Raw genomic sequence first — 14,206 nt, forward strand, 5'->3', positions numbered from 1 at the left:
TTCACTCTTTCTCTGAAATCCCACGTCCACTGCCCTCCCGGCAAGTGTACCATAACTAGAGAAACCATAAATCTCTCCAGAAGACCTCTATGATAGTCTTTGATGTGCAAGAGAAGAGCATAGACATCTGACAACTAGCCTGGGATACCTGGAAATGACGTCCAAGGGAGTACATGTATTTCACTGAGAACCAGAGTATGGGCCAAAAAACAAACCAACAAACCAAAACCCAGAAATTCATCCACAACTGCCAGCTGTAGCCTCCAATCTAACCCAACTGCCTCATTTTACGAAATAGTATAAAAAGTTATGGAGCTTTCCTAAAGTATTCTAGATGATAATTAGCACACTAACTTTTTTCCCCAGCTTTATTGAGGTATAGCTGACAAATAAAAATTGTATATATTTAAGGTATACAATGTGATGTTTGATTTACATACACATTGTGAAATGATCACCACAATCAAGTCAATTAACATATCTGTTATCTCACACAGAGTCATCATTTTTTTAGTGAGAACAATTAGAATCTACTCAGCAAATTTCAAGTATACAATACAGTATTATCAACTATAGTTACCATGCTGTACATTAGATCCCCAGAATTTATTCATGCTGCATAACTGAAACTTAGTACCCTTTGACCAACACCTCCCGATTTCCCCCACTCTCAAAGGCCTGGTAACCACCATTCCACTCTCTGCTTCTAGGAGTTCGACTTTTTTAGATTCCACATGTAAGCGAGAGCATGCAGTATTTATCTTTCTGTATCTGGCTTATTTCGCTTAGCAAAATGTCCTCCAGCTTCATCCATGTTATTGCAGATGACAAAATTTCCTTCTATTTTAAAGGCGAATAATATTCCATTGTGTGTGTTTACATACATACATATATCTCACATTCTTTTAATTCATCTGTCGATGGGTACATAGGTTGTTTCCACATCTTGGCTATTGTAAATAATGCTGCAATGAACATGGAAATGCAGATATCTCTTCAAGATACTGATTTCACTTTCCTTGTGTATATACCCAGAAGTGCACATTGACTTTTAAAGTTATTTAAAAGTAGCATATGAAATCCATGGAAGTGTATAACTTAAAAATGACTACAGTATATTATTACTATTATTATTATTGTTATTATGGCAATTATTCTTCCAACAAATATTTATGGAGGGCCCAGGTTCTGGTATAGAAGGACATCTCCCTTCATCTTGAGAAACCCAACAGCCTAACTGCAAAGACATTACACAGCACGCTCTGCACAATCCACTGTGATAAGAACTTAATAAGAGCACAGACAAAGCTGTGAAAAATTCTGCACTCACATGGCAGAGTCGAGGGAGAATCGCCTGATCTGGACCTACAAATGTAAGTAGATGGTCACTAGATAGTTAAGGACATTTCCTGAAGAAAGAATTGCAGAAACAAAGATATGGAGACCGGAAAGAGGAAGGTATATATTAGGGTATAAAGCTAAGCTGTTGTAATAAAGAGGTTGAAATATAGAGTGATTCAAACAAGACAGCAGTGTATTTATTTCTCTGTCCAGTTGTAGGCGGGCAGTCTGGAGCCAGTAGACAGCTCTGCTCCATGAGGTCAGCAGGGTTTCAGATTCCTTCTTTCTTTCTTTGCCATTTGCCAGCATTCACCAGTACTGGGGCTGTGTTCCAGCCCATAGGAAAGGAGGAAGAGACATGGAACACAATCAATTTCCTCTTTTCACATCATGACCTAGAAGTTGTACATCACTTCCATTCCCATCCCATTTACTGAACTTAATAACATCAAGTTTCAAGGAAGCCTGGGAGATGTAGTTTCTAACTGAACCCATAGCCAGTTAAAATCCAAGGGATTTTGTTACAGAAAGGAGGTAGAGAAGCATGTATAGCAAGGGACAATTACCAGCATCTGCTGCAGTATTTGAGGAATCCTGTGTAACTTTTGCCTAATGCGTGGAGGAGTAGCAGGAAATGAAGTTTTTCAGGATGTCTGGAATTAGGTTAAAAAAACCTAGTCTATAATCCAAGCAGAAAGGGCAGAATATGCAAGAAAGAGAGAGGAGTACAACTTAAAAATGGATGCAATGGCCTATTAGTATTATTGTTAGGTCAGTATTATATAGCCTTCTGAAACAATGGCTTCATGGCATCTAAGAAATCATCACACTGGGGACCAAACCAGGGTTATGTTTTAAATACAACTGGCATAGAGAGATTGCCAGCTCTCTGCCCTTGTATTATATTATATCAAAATAATTGGCCATAAAAGAGGCCAGAATAGATTAGTTTCTGTGAATTCCTATGAAGTAAAGGGAAGCTCTGTCTCGGTCACAGAGAAACAAGGGATGTGTTATATGATGTGTCTTATGATGTTTATTGGTCATTAGTAGAAAACAAGACATCTTATTAATGAAGCACACAGATTCCATGTTTTATTTTAATCATCAATTGGGTCACACTGGGCTGGAATAACTATATTATGAAGCTGTAGGAGAGAAAGCCAAAAGCAGGAGGAAGTGGTAAGGAGGATGAGATATGAAATGTACAATGGATGTGTGCTATGTGAGGTTATTTTCTGTTTCCCTGCAGCAAACATAGATCTTACCCTTATGCCATATCACATTGAGGTTTAAGCTAATTATTTACACCCGGAAAATCTAACTCCTTTCAAAGAACCACAATTACAGTCCACAAGGGCAAATCATCACTTTGGAGGTCTCCAGATTTCTCTTGTTGACAAAAGCATCACCTCTGGAGTTTCTCTTGTAATTAGATGGCACATCCTTGTACAAGAAACCACAGCTAAGAAGATCAGATTGATGCTGATGGTGATCGCTGTGGCAGGTGCATCTCCACAGTCAAAGAAACAGCCCTCTTGGAGGCTGAAGACATTTTCTGGACATGCTCATGCTCAGAAATGATGTGTGAACTTTCCTACGCCCCTCCCTCCTCTTAAGTTAGGACCTACTGGAATATTAGTTAGCTGGTGACAATCGGGAAGTACTAGTGACAGATTTTTAGCTTCACATCCACAAGACCAGCTGCTCCATGGTGACCCTGCTTTGGCAAGCTCCACTGGCAGCTGGTTAAATGTGTTGCTCTTGGCAAGTACCCACCAGCTGTTCCCACCTGTGGTCACATGCAGGATCTGTCAATTATGCTTATTAGATCTGTAAATCTGAGGGATAATCCGACCTGTTACAAAGAGCCTCATACACGGTATAGGCAAATTTAGTGAATCTCCTTTTGGCACGTGATTATTTCACACATGGCTTTTCATTCTCTTTCTCTTATAGCCACACAATCACGCAGTGCTTGACCAAGAAACTAATTAATAGAAAAGTCACTCTGCTGTAGGATAAAAAAATACATAAGATATCAGAGCTTGATCCCCTACCAAGGATGTGCCCCTGATCAAACTCATTAATTCAAGAACCCATTACTTTCACTCCCTCACTTCTTACTTTCTCTTTCTGCATGGCAGTTTAAGCCATATAATTTGCCATCTGAAAGAGTTACGTAAGGCACAGAGCATGAAATACTCCGAGAAGTCACCCTATTAATTAGACTCTCACATCATAGGATCATAAAAATAAGTGTAGAAGATCTGCAGCATGAGGTCATTTTTGCCCATCTTCCTCCTCTCTGCCTTCTGCCCAAGTAGGATTATTTCCTATTGTATTTACTATTTCTTTGTCCACTTAAGCAGGAAATAGATTAAATATGGCGCTTTCTCAGTGGTCCATCCAGTGTTATCACAAAAGGTCCCAAAGTAATTGACACTACCTCCCTTGAACCTGTGTGATGAATTCTCACTCAGTGGCCTTTCTGCTATAAATACAGGACCTGTCCCAACTGACATGCTTGTATTATTGGACAGACTTTAATCTCAGCATTATACAGGTCTGCATTTTTCCTCTGCCAAACACTATTTTCAGTTCTGTCCCAGATGCAACAACCTAATCAAAACAGAATTTCATAGAGCACTATGCAGAGGATTGGTTTCTAGGGGACCATGCAACAGGTCTCTGTATGTTTACTGCCTTCTTTTATGAAACTTGATACAATGCAATTGGCAGATTGCATGTTGAATACTGGGACTCGACTCATAAGAAATGAGTTGTAAATAATAAGGTTTAGCAGCAGCCACGTACATTTTCAAGTACTCATAATGCCAACATTCTCAACCATAACATCGTTGACGTCAAATTGACACTGCACATTTCTGCCTTTTCTACATTGTCTTTCTTGGAGACCCATATCATCAACTGAATTGCATCCCTGACAACAAATGCTGTTACGTTTAGAGTGGAAAAGAGAAACCTTTCAATGACAGACAGAAACAGGAAAGCCTTTCAGAGCACTCTGCTGCAGAAATGGTCAAAGGACAAAAGAAACAATTAGAAATGATAGAAATAACAGAAGTTTTGAGCTGAAAGAGTTTTTGGAAACCGCCTACTTAGAAAATATGCAGTTGGGACCTGCTTTATTATTAGAAAAGCAACATTACCTGAAAGTTAAAAAAAAAGGAGAATGCCTAGATTTCAATCCTTGACCTGTCACCCACTAGTGGTATGAATGCAAGTTAAATATTATAACCAAAAAGAACTTTTTAAATAATAAAAAATTAAATATCTGTAAGATATTATTAACATTCCTACCAGGATCAGCATCTAATCCAACATCTTCATTTTATAAATGCAGAAACCAAGGCTCAAAGATACTAGAAAATTCATTCAGGGCACCAGATGGTACACAGTAAAGCTAAGCCAATAATCAAAGTCTGTCATTGCCCACTGGGTAGACTTCCCTTTACATAACGTAGAAGATTCACAAAATTCAAATTTGCTCGAAGATAAGTGCAAAATAAAAGTGTGATATATTCTTCCAAAAAAAAAACCACCCAACCTTGCTCATGTACCCTGCTGCCTCTACCATTTTAGCACTTTTATAATATATTATACTTGCAGACTGGGATATAACAATTAGTTAATTGAATCTTTGTAGCAGATGGTGGAAGTTTATGAATTGAATCAATTAATGAATAAATAAAAATAAACTGTTGCTCTCATTAGTGTCCCTAAAAAAATATGTAAATAGCACGTACTCATTTTCATAGTTCACAGATGGAGATTTTGAGGCCCATAGAGGTTCCATTTGCTCCTGGGCAGGTGAATAACAGACAGATATTTAGGTCAAAAAAAAATGTCAACAGGCTATCATTAGCTTTTTTAAAGCTTTTTTTCTTTCTTTCTTATCCAGAACAAAACTTAGCAGAGGCTGTTTACAGTCTTTTCTTCCTTTCTCCTTATCTACCATTTCGTAATGCAATCTGGCCTTGGCATAAGACAGCTAGTTGCACAAGCTGGGAGCAGCCTGGATATCAGTCAAGCCTCTGGCCTTTTCCTCCCGAAAGTTCTCTCATCCAGAAGGCCAGAGACTAGAGGCCGTGGAACCAGTGCCTGAGAGGGAACAATGGAATCGTCCATCATGTAAAGCATTAGTCACAGTCTAGATGTTTTCATTTCTAGTAGTTTCTATGCAGAAGGAAAAGGAGGGAGATTGTTGACTTGCTCATGGTATGGCATTTCTAACAATCCCACCATCTGGAGGGGTTTTGCTTCTGTCCAAAAGTAGCCCTCGAAACACACCCAAAGCTATACCTGTCCCTTACGCCACCTTGGTGGTACCGATGTAGAGTCAGAACTTCCAAAATATTTTGTGAGGCAGCCTTGTGCCATGCAGCATTTCACTGATAGTTAGTACCACATTAAAATGTCATTTCAGGCAATTAATATTTTATTTATACACACATAAATATTTATTATAAATGACTATTTAAATAGCAGCTCATGAGAAAACAAATCTATTACGTTTGTATTAAAACATCTTCAGATGCTTCATGATAGGAATATTTAGACAAACTGTTAAAAATTTATGCCAACTTTCCTGAGAAGTCTGGGACAAACCCAGTTAGACTTCCCCATTCAGCTGAGGGGCCAAATTTGATAGATGCCACAAACATAAGGGGAAAAAAATTCATCTCCAGTTCCTCTTTCTAATAGATGGACAGATTCTGCCTTCCTGACAAGGAAACCAAAAGGCATCCTTTCTTTTAAGAAAAATCTTGTCTTAAAAATTGTCAGAAAGAATGGACTCATTCTGGACAATTGTCCCAGGCGTAGTTGAAATCAAAACATGTTACATGTTTAAATGTATCTGCTTAAGCATCTTCAGCTATTTTAATCAGTTCTCAAACATTCAATGAGCAGTCCTATTTTTCAACGAGAAAGAAAAATGGTTATTGCCTGCATTGATCTGTTGTCGAGCACATCACCTTACCCTACTCAGTTCTGAAAATATAATTAAAATATTCTATTTTCATACTAGTGGCTCATCAAAGTATAAGAAGCTAGGTGTACGTTTTCCTTTTTTATGGCTCTTAAGTTTAGAAAAGAAGGTAAATGAGACTGATCGCCTCAACTGGCTGTAACTGATTTATTTCTGATGAAATTCACTGCAATTTCTATATATCACATATTTCCACCTCAATTACTACACTATTTGATCGGACTTTATTTAACTTTCTTCACGTAGTTGCACTGTAACTATTGCACAAACATCCTACAAGACATGCGCACATTTGAAACTTTAAAAGTACAATGACTGATTTGATAGGAAAGTTGCAGTTCCCCCATATATTTCCAAGAATTGCCCTTCGGAACATTCTGTTGTTGTCACAACATGTCTCTCGGTTATGCTTACTTTAATTGCTCTTGGCTTTTGGTACGAGACAAGTTCACTCTAATACATTACCAAGGGGTCTGAAATAGCATCGTAATCCATAAGGGTCATCTTGTGAATTTTAAGATCATCCAACTCCTTTACCTGCTTTAATGATCTGAAATATATTTTTGAAAACTGGTGTTATTATTTGCAGTGGAGAATATCATATAACATAAAAAATATGGACTGGATATTTTGCATAATGAAATCAAGATAGAGATGGGCATGCATTATGGAATAGAAATGAGAAATCTGGAAAGACATACTGGATGGTGATATCTGATGGGCACAGCTTTGAAATAAAATCTTAATAACCTGAGGAAATCATTTTAAAGACTTTCAGAAAAACTCAGACATACTAGAACAGCTAGTTCTTTGCCTGGCATTTTTTTGCCCATAACCACAGTAAACAATCTTGAGTGCACTTAAAATGTTGACAACATTGTTTTGAAATGTTTGTCATAAGGTCATATGGCATAGTGAATTGTCCACTGGAAATGAATAAGTGAGTGGTATGATATTATTAAAGAGCACAACTTCTACATGCCTATTTCCAATTAACCACTTGTAACCTGGCTACAAATACAAATTTGAATCACTTGCTCAGTTCTCTTTCTTTCTTATACAAGCAAAACCATGATCCAGTATTGTGTTTTGCTCCAATAACATAAATTGCAATAATTCTCAAAGCAATGAGACCTATCAACCTGTTCCAAAAACATCTAGCCATCATTCCATGGAGATTGTGATCGTTTTGTTTATTTGTTTGGAGGGTCTGCTCTTTTATTCCAGAAGCAGTGGCTATTTTTGGAATTCAACTTTTTATTCTTCCTTTAATCAAACCCAGAATGCAATGCTTATAAACTGTACCAATGTGCCACCTATCCTCTATTTATTACATCTCATGCTTTAAATATCACCTCTGACAAACAAAAGAAAAGCAAATGTCCCTAAATTTCCTGAAGGGCTGAAACATCAAGCCCGGATTATTATTGTTTATGTCTCAGCTTTAGCAGCTCCAGTGTCTCCATGGTCTGCTGTGTGCCGGGCTGGCAATGATGGATGGCCATTACGGCAGCTTATTGGAAATGGCTTGATTTATAACCTGTTCTCCTGCCTCAGTCTAATGGCTTCATTTCTTTCCTCCAGTGCGTGATGCCACAGCCAAGGTCATTGCGCCAATGGCCTTTTGTTGTTAGTCTGCTGATGACCAGTGTGCCCGGGAGTCAGCATGGGGAGGGGTGAAGGGGAGTAGGAAATGGGTGGCAGGGGGAGCAAGGGGGTGGGGAAGCTCCAACCTTTACATTTTAATTTTTTTTTCATCTCAGTCTCTGATAACTGCAGTAGAACAGTAGATTAAATGCTGTCTTCTATTTGCTTCCCGTGCTTGCCAGACAAGGAGCTGCTTTATGATCCTCAGTGGGGAAGTCTATTACTCACCTCTACTTTAAATGACCAACATCAAATATATACAGCTCCCATTAAAGCTGAGATCAATAAAAATGCCATTAAGATAGTAAAAGTTGCTGATATTAGTGAAGCCCCCAAACAAAATATTTGATTTTCTTTCAGGTTGTTAGTGAGATGGAATACGAACATAGAAGTGAAAGGAGAACTGGCCATGCCTATGGTCAATAATTTATCTCAGAGATTCATTCAGCCTCTCACCCAATATTTCCCTCCTGTCTATTGATTCCTCATCATTATTTGTCATAAGCTGTCCTAACTCAAGGAGAAAATATGCCCTGCCGGTCCAAGGGGAGTCATACCTGGAGAAATAGAAAGGAATTTCATTAAAAGCAAGAAAGAACTGCTGGGGCTTTGAGAAACTCCAACAGCAAGTTGCCAAGACTTTTGTTAGAGACTTGAAGCAAGTGGTGGGAAGCTCAGCAGCCCTGCTCGTGGACGTCGTGAAACCTGGACAGAGGCTGTTCTCGTTATGGTTCAAGGGAAATCCAAGACCTTCCCTGTGTATGATCCCAACTTCCAAAAACTGTGTGTGCGTGTATACACACACGTGTGCACACAGACACACACATACAAACGTGTGTGTGTGTATGTTTTTCTTTTCATGTGTTCTTTTTCACGAGAATGCTGCAAGTCAATTTTCCCAACTGGGCTCATACAGGTACTAGAGGGAAGTCAACGGTTTTAGAGATACACTAGTAAAGAGTATACAAGATTATGCCTATGTCATTAAGTCAAACTAAAACCCCAAAGGTAAAAGTGGGGCACATGAAATTAACCACTTGGCCAAAGGGCCAGACCCTGGATTATGCATAAAAATAGGAAAAACTGAGAGTCACATATTAGCAGTTCTAGAAATATCTTCCTTTTATTTTATTGTAAATAAAAGAAAAATATCAGTGCCATAACTCCAAATGTCAGAGCCTACAGTATGCCTAGGTGCATGAAGTGCTATCATAGAGATGAAAATTATGATTTACTTGGATGTTTGCTAATATCTACATTTGATTCTGTTATGTTAGTTAATAAATGAGAAATTACGTATGACGTCTATTCCTTTCAGTTATTTAACTTGTAGCCCATAAGGCTGTATCTTTTTAATTTTATGGCTTCAGGCATAAAGTTTGAATAAACCTCTGAAATCTCCCTTTAAGTTCTTAAGCAAAAGTTACTGCTAAAGTAAAGGTGAAGATGGGCTTGTTTGAATTCATCTCATCAGGAAATGGGACTGTCTCAGGGGAAAGAGGAGGATGGCTCAGGCAATCTATACAGAACCCGTTTCACCATTCTAAGTAAATTAATGAGTTGTTAATTATCCACTAACCAGTTAGTTAGAGGGTATCTACCTAAATTTAGTAAATAACAAACATTAGTGACTTCTAGATTTAGCCACATTGTCCATAGAACTCTATTGTCTAGTTAAAAAATAATTATCAAGCCACCACTCTGGGCCAGTGGGACTGACAGTCCGTGTGAGGCAAGCTACATGTCTAGACCTCATTTAATTCCTGCAAAGGTCTACATCCATCATGATTGTGTACAAGTAGGAAGACTGGTTAAGAGATGAATGCCATTTAGTTTCTAAACAAAGATTATAGAAGAAAGGGAAGACAAAAGGAGGGAGATAGGGCCAGCAGGAAGGGATGTGGGAAAGAGGAAAGATGGGAGGGAGGAAGGAAGGATGCAGGGAGGGAGTAAGGGAGGGAGGAAGCTTGGATGTTCTCATGCATGGAACTTCCGGCTGGCCTTTACATTAGTTGTGCAGTGCCGCTTCCTCCTGATGTAAGAGCACCCCTTGTACCTACAATTTCCCTCCCTTCGCCTCAGCTATAATCACTAAACACGTGGTCTAGGCAATGGCTGTTGTTTCGGCCATGATTTCTGGGTGATGCAGAAGGGAAGGTTGTTCACTGACAGCTCTCCACTGGCAACTCTCTCCTGAAGCTACCTCTGCTGAAGATCAGAGCCAACTGATGGATGCACACCCCTTCCTAGAGGAGCCCTCAATCAATGACTATGGAGGGCGGGGCAGGTAGGGCAGAATAAAGTTAGGCTCAGATCTCAAGTGTATCTTGACCCCTACTAAACTTCATGTGCACTGTCTTCATCCTCACAGAGTCTGCTTCCAGGGAGCACAACCTGCAACATTTTCTGAATAAGGCTCTGCACACAAGCCGCACACACCTCATGGACATCATGAAAGAGCCAGAAAGAAAGTCAGTAGTCTCTGCTCTAGTGTTTGGCCTGCTTCTGTGACCTTATCACTGCAGTGAGAGACCTCACTTGCCTAGAGAACCCTTAGGTGCCCTGACTCATAGAATTGGGCTCTCCTCTGTTTTGTTTTTGTTGTTGTTGTCGTTTTAACCATCTTAACTATTTTTAAGTGTACAGTTCAGTAGTGTGAAGTATGTTCATGTTGTTGTGAAACAGATCACCAGAACTTTTTCATCCTGCAAATCTATACTCATTAAACAAATCCTCATTCTCTCCTCCCTGCATCCCCTGGTAGCCATCATCATACTTTCTGTCTCTGAATTTGACTCCTCTACGTAACTTATACAAGTGGCATCACACAGAATTTATCTTTGTGTGACTGGATTATTTCACCTAGCATAATGTCCTCAAAGTTCATCCATACTGAGCATGTGACAAGATTTCCTTCTTTTGTAAGAATGAATAATATTCTATTTTATGTATATGCCCCATTTTGCTTATCTGTTAATCTGTTGATCTATATTTGGGTTATTTCTACCTCTTGGCTATTGTGAATAATGTTGCTATGAACATGGCTAAGCAAATCTCTCTTCCAGACCCTACTTCCAACTTTTTCATGCACTTATACTCATAAGTGGGATTGCTAGATCATATGGTAGTTCTATTTTTAACTTTGTGAGGAATGGTCATTCCGTTTTCCAAAGTGGTTGCATTACTTTACAATCCCACCAACAGCACAGAAAGGTTCTGGTTTTTCCATATCCTCACCAACTCTTGTTATTTTCTGTTTTGTTGATAGTAGTAATCCTAATGGGTGTAAGATGGTACCTCATAATTTTGATTTGCATTTTAGCAATGATAGTGATGTCGAGCATCTTTTTATGTGCTTGATGGCCATTTGTATATCTTTTTTGGAGAAATGTCTATTCAAGTCCTTGGCTCAGTTTAATCAGGTTGTTATTTTGTTGTTGAGTGGGAGGAATTATTTACATATTCTAGATATTAATCCCTTATCAGATACATGATTTGCAATATTTTCTCTCATTCTGCAGGTTGTGTTTTCACTCTGTTGATAGTGTCCTTTGATGCACAGAAGTTTTCAATTTTGATGTAGTCCCATTTGTCTAATTGTGCTTTTGCTGCCTGTGCTTTTGAAATCATTGTCACATCCAATGCCACGGAGCTTTTCTCCAATGTTTGCTTCTAGGAGTTTTATAGCTTTGGGTCTTACATTAGGTTTTTAATCCATTTTGAGTTAATATTTTGAATATGGTGTAAAATAAAGGTCTGACTTTCTTCTTTTGCATGTGGATATCTAGTTTTCCCAGCATCAGTTGTTGAAGAGATTGTCCTTTCATGTTAACACCATTGTGAATGACCCTTATTCCCTATCTCACACCTGGGCATCTCTTTCCTAGAAAAAAACTTCTTTCTTCCACTGAAGCCTGTCTCCTGGATTGCGTTACTCTGGATTATCAGATTTCTCTGTAATTAGGTTGACTACGCCAATAAATGTCTTCAGTGATACCTGGAATTTGCTTTGTATGAAGAGAGAGTACGCAGGTAGCCCATTTTTAGTGGATTGGTGAGAAATTTGCACTAAAGCTCAAATGTGCAAGGCACATCACCTTCCTTTTTATTTCTTTTAAATTACTGAATATCCAATTTATTGCTCCATTCTGCAGGATTGCTGGAAAATTCAAACTCAGGATTATGTGGGCTAGGGGACTTTTTCTCCTGAATCCTGGAAGCTGATACGGGACCCAGAAAATGAGGAAAGGGCTGTCTTGTCTTCAGCCCAACATGGTAGCCATAGTATCCTCCCTGTCCAAGTATGTGAGGGCCCCTGAAGGCAGAGCTTCTGCTGATTTTTTGCCAAACTTGTCCATGAGGTTAGCTATTATTTCAAACATGAAGAGCAGTAGTTGATATTTATAGAGGGCTTACTATGTGCCAGGTGTTGTTCTAAGCATCTTCCATGAATTAACACATTTAATCCTCACATGCACTCTATGAGATTAATGTATTATTATTTCTCTTTCACAGATAAGTAAACCGAGGCACAGAGAACCAGGTAGAACAAGGCCCAGCGGCTCTACAATGGCGGACTGGAATTTTAACCAAGACGTGCTGGCTTCAGAGCCCATGCTGTTCATCACAGTACTTCATCTCCTTCATTACAACAGTTCACTTCCTCCCAAGGAAGAAAGTCTAGAGGCCCTGCCACCTGTGAGAGACACTCCTGAAGAGTGAGGCATAGGTCCTACTTCTTACAGAAAGTGTCTGCTTCTCAACCTGGGCTGGGCTGGGGGCAGAGTCTTCTCCATTTTGCTCTCCTGATCTTCAGTGTCCTCTTTCCACCGCATAACAGCCACAAGCAGGTCAGGCTTGGTAGAAAACCAAACATGGGAAGGAGTTTTCTTAAAGTAGCTTCTGATCTCTGCTGGCAACAGAAATCTCCCTGAGTCAGCAGAGCAGAAAGGCCTGGCTACCTGCTTGGAATGGGAAAAAAGAAGAACGTACAGGGCTGAGACTCAAACTAACAGCCCCATGCATTTTCCTGCCAGCTTATTATAAATCCTTCCCACTGAGGGCCTTTGCTGACATCCCGTCAGACCTGGGACTGGCCCCTTATGTTTGTTTATTCGTAAAAGACAACACATAATTCTCCTCAGTCAAAGACTTCTCCTTGAAGCATTACATGGAATGAGAAGCACTGGATTTTTCCCATGGTTTGTAAATCACTAATGGGAGGAGCAGTCCTGGCTGGGTCAAGTTGGAGTGGAGATCCCACTTCAACAATGGGAGGCTGGATCCTGCCGTGTGCCACCAGGACACTGGTCATCAGAGTACAGTGCTTCACCTGTTAAGCCCACACATGCTGTTTGCTGGCTCTTATGAAATACGGCAGCATGTGGGCTGAAGGTAAGTAGCAGGGAGGCCGCAAAGGACATCGTGGAGTCAAGAGATGAATGTCTGGAGGGTTGAGAAATAGAGTTGTCAAGGCCAAAACAAGCTTGGTCTCTGTTTTTCCTGTTTCTTTCCCCACATCCCTCTCCATTAATCACTCACACATTTATCAAACTGGTTAAAAATATCTCAGAAAATTTAAACCAAATTCTTAACCCTAAAGAGTTTAAACCAAATTCCTAACCCTAAAGAGTTAATATAACATTTGCTAAATAAGCACAAATATATTTCAAGCAAAAGTCACTGGTCAGAGTTGGTTGACGGGGAGGCTTCAACAAAATTGTTTAGTCTTGCTATCAAGGCTATCACATTATAGGTGGGATAAGAAGAATTTTAAAAGCAAATGCAGGGCCTGGATCTGTGATCTGGAGGGTTTTTGTAAGTCCCTACTTGCCAGCTTATCAATGACAATGACATATCTTGCCAGTTTGTGATAAAGACAAGCTTGATGAGGTAATGCACACATTTAACTAATGAGCTATAATGAATAAAGCATTGGTAAGGGTAGGCTGGTGGGAAAATGGGTTTGAAATAACAAGTACAAACCGTTTACTAAACTGGGATGATGAGAATTAAATATAGCATGCTTTTGGAGCATAGAAGCAATACCACTGATGCAATTACCCAGAAAATGAAGCTAAACAAAAGTCTGTTTTGAGAAGCACAGAATCCCAGAAAGCCAGTAATCCATCTAATAAAATCCACAAGGTCATGAACAAGGAACAAGTGACTGCCGCCATTTTGGATTCACTATCTGGGTGTACT

Source organism: Equus quagga, chromosome 5 (genome assembly GCF_021613505.1).
Source record: "Equus quagga isolate Etosha38 chromosome 5, UCLA_HA_Equagga_1.0, whole genome shotgun sequence".
Classification (NCBI taxonomy): domain Eukaryota; kingdom Metazoa; phylum Chordata; class Mammalia; order Perissodactyla; family Equidae; genus Equus; species Equus quagga.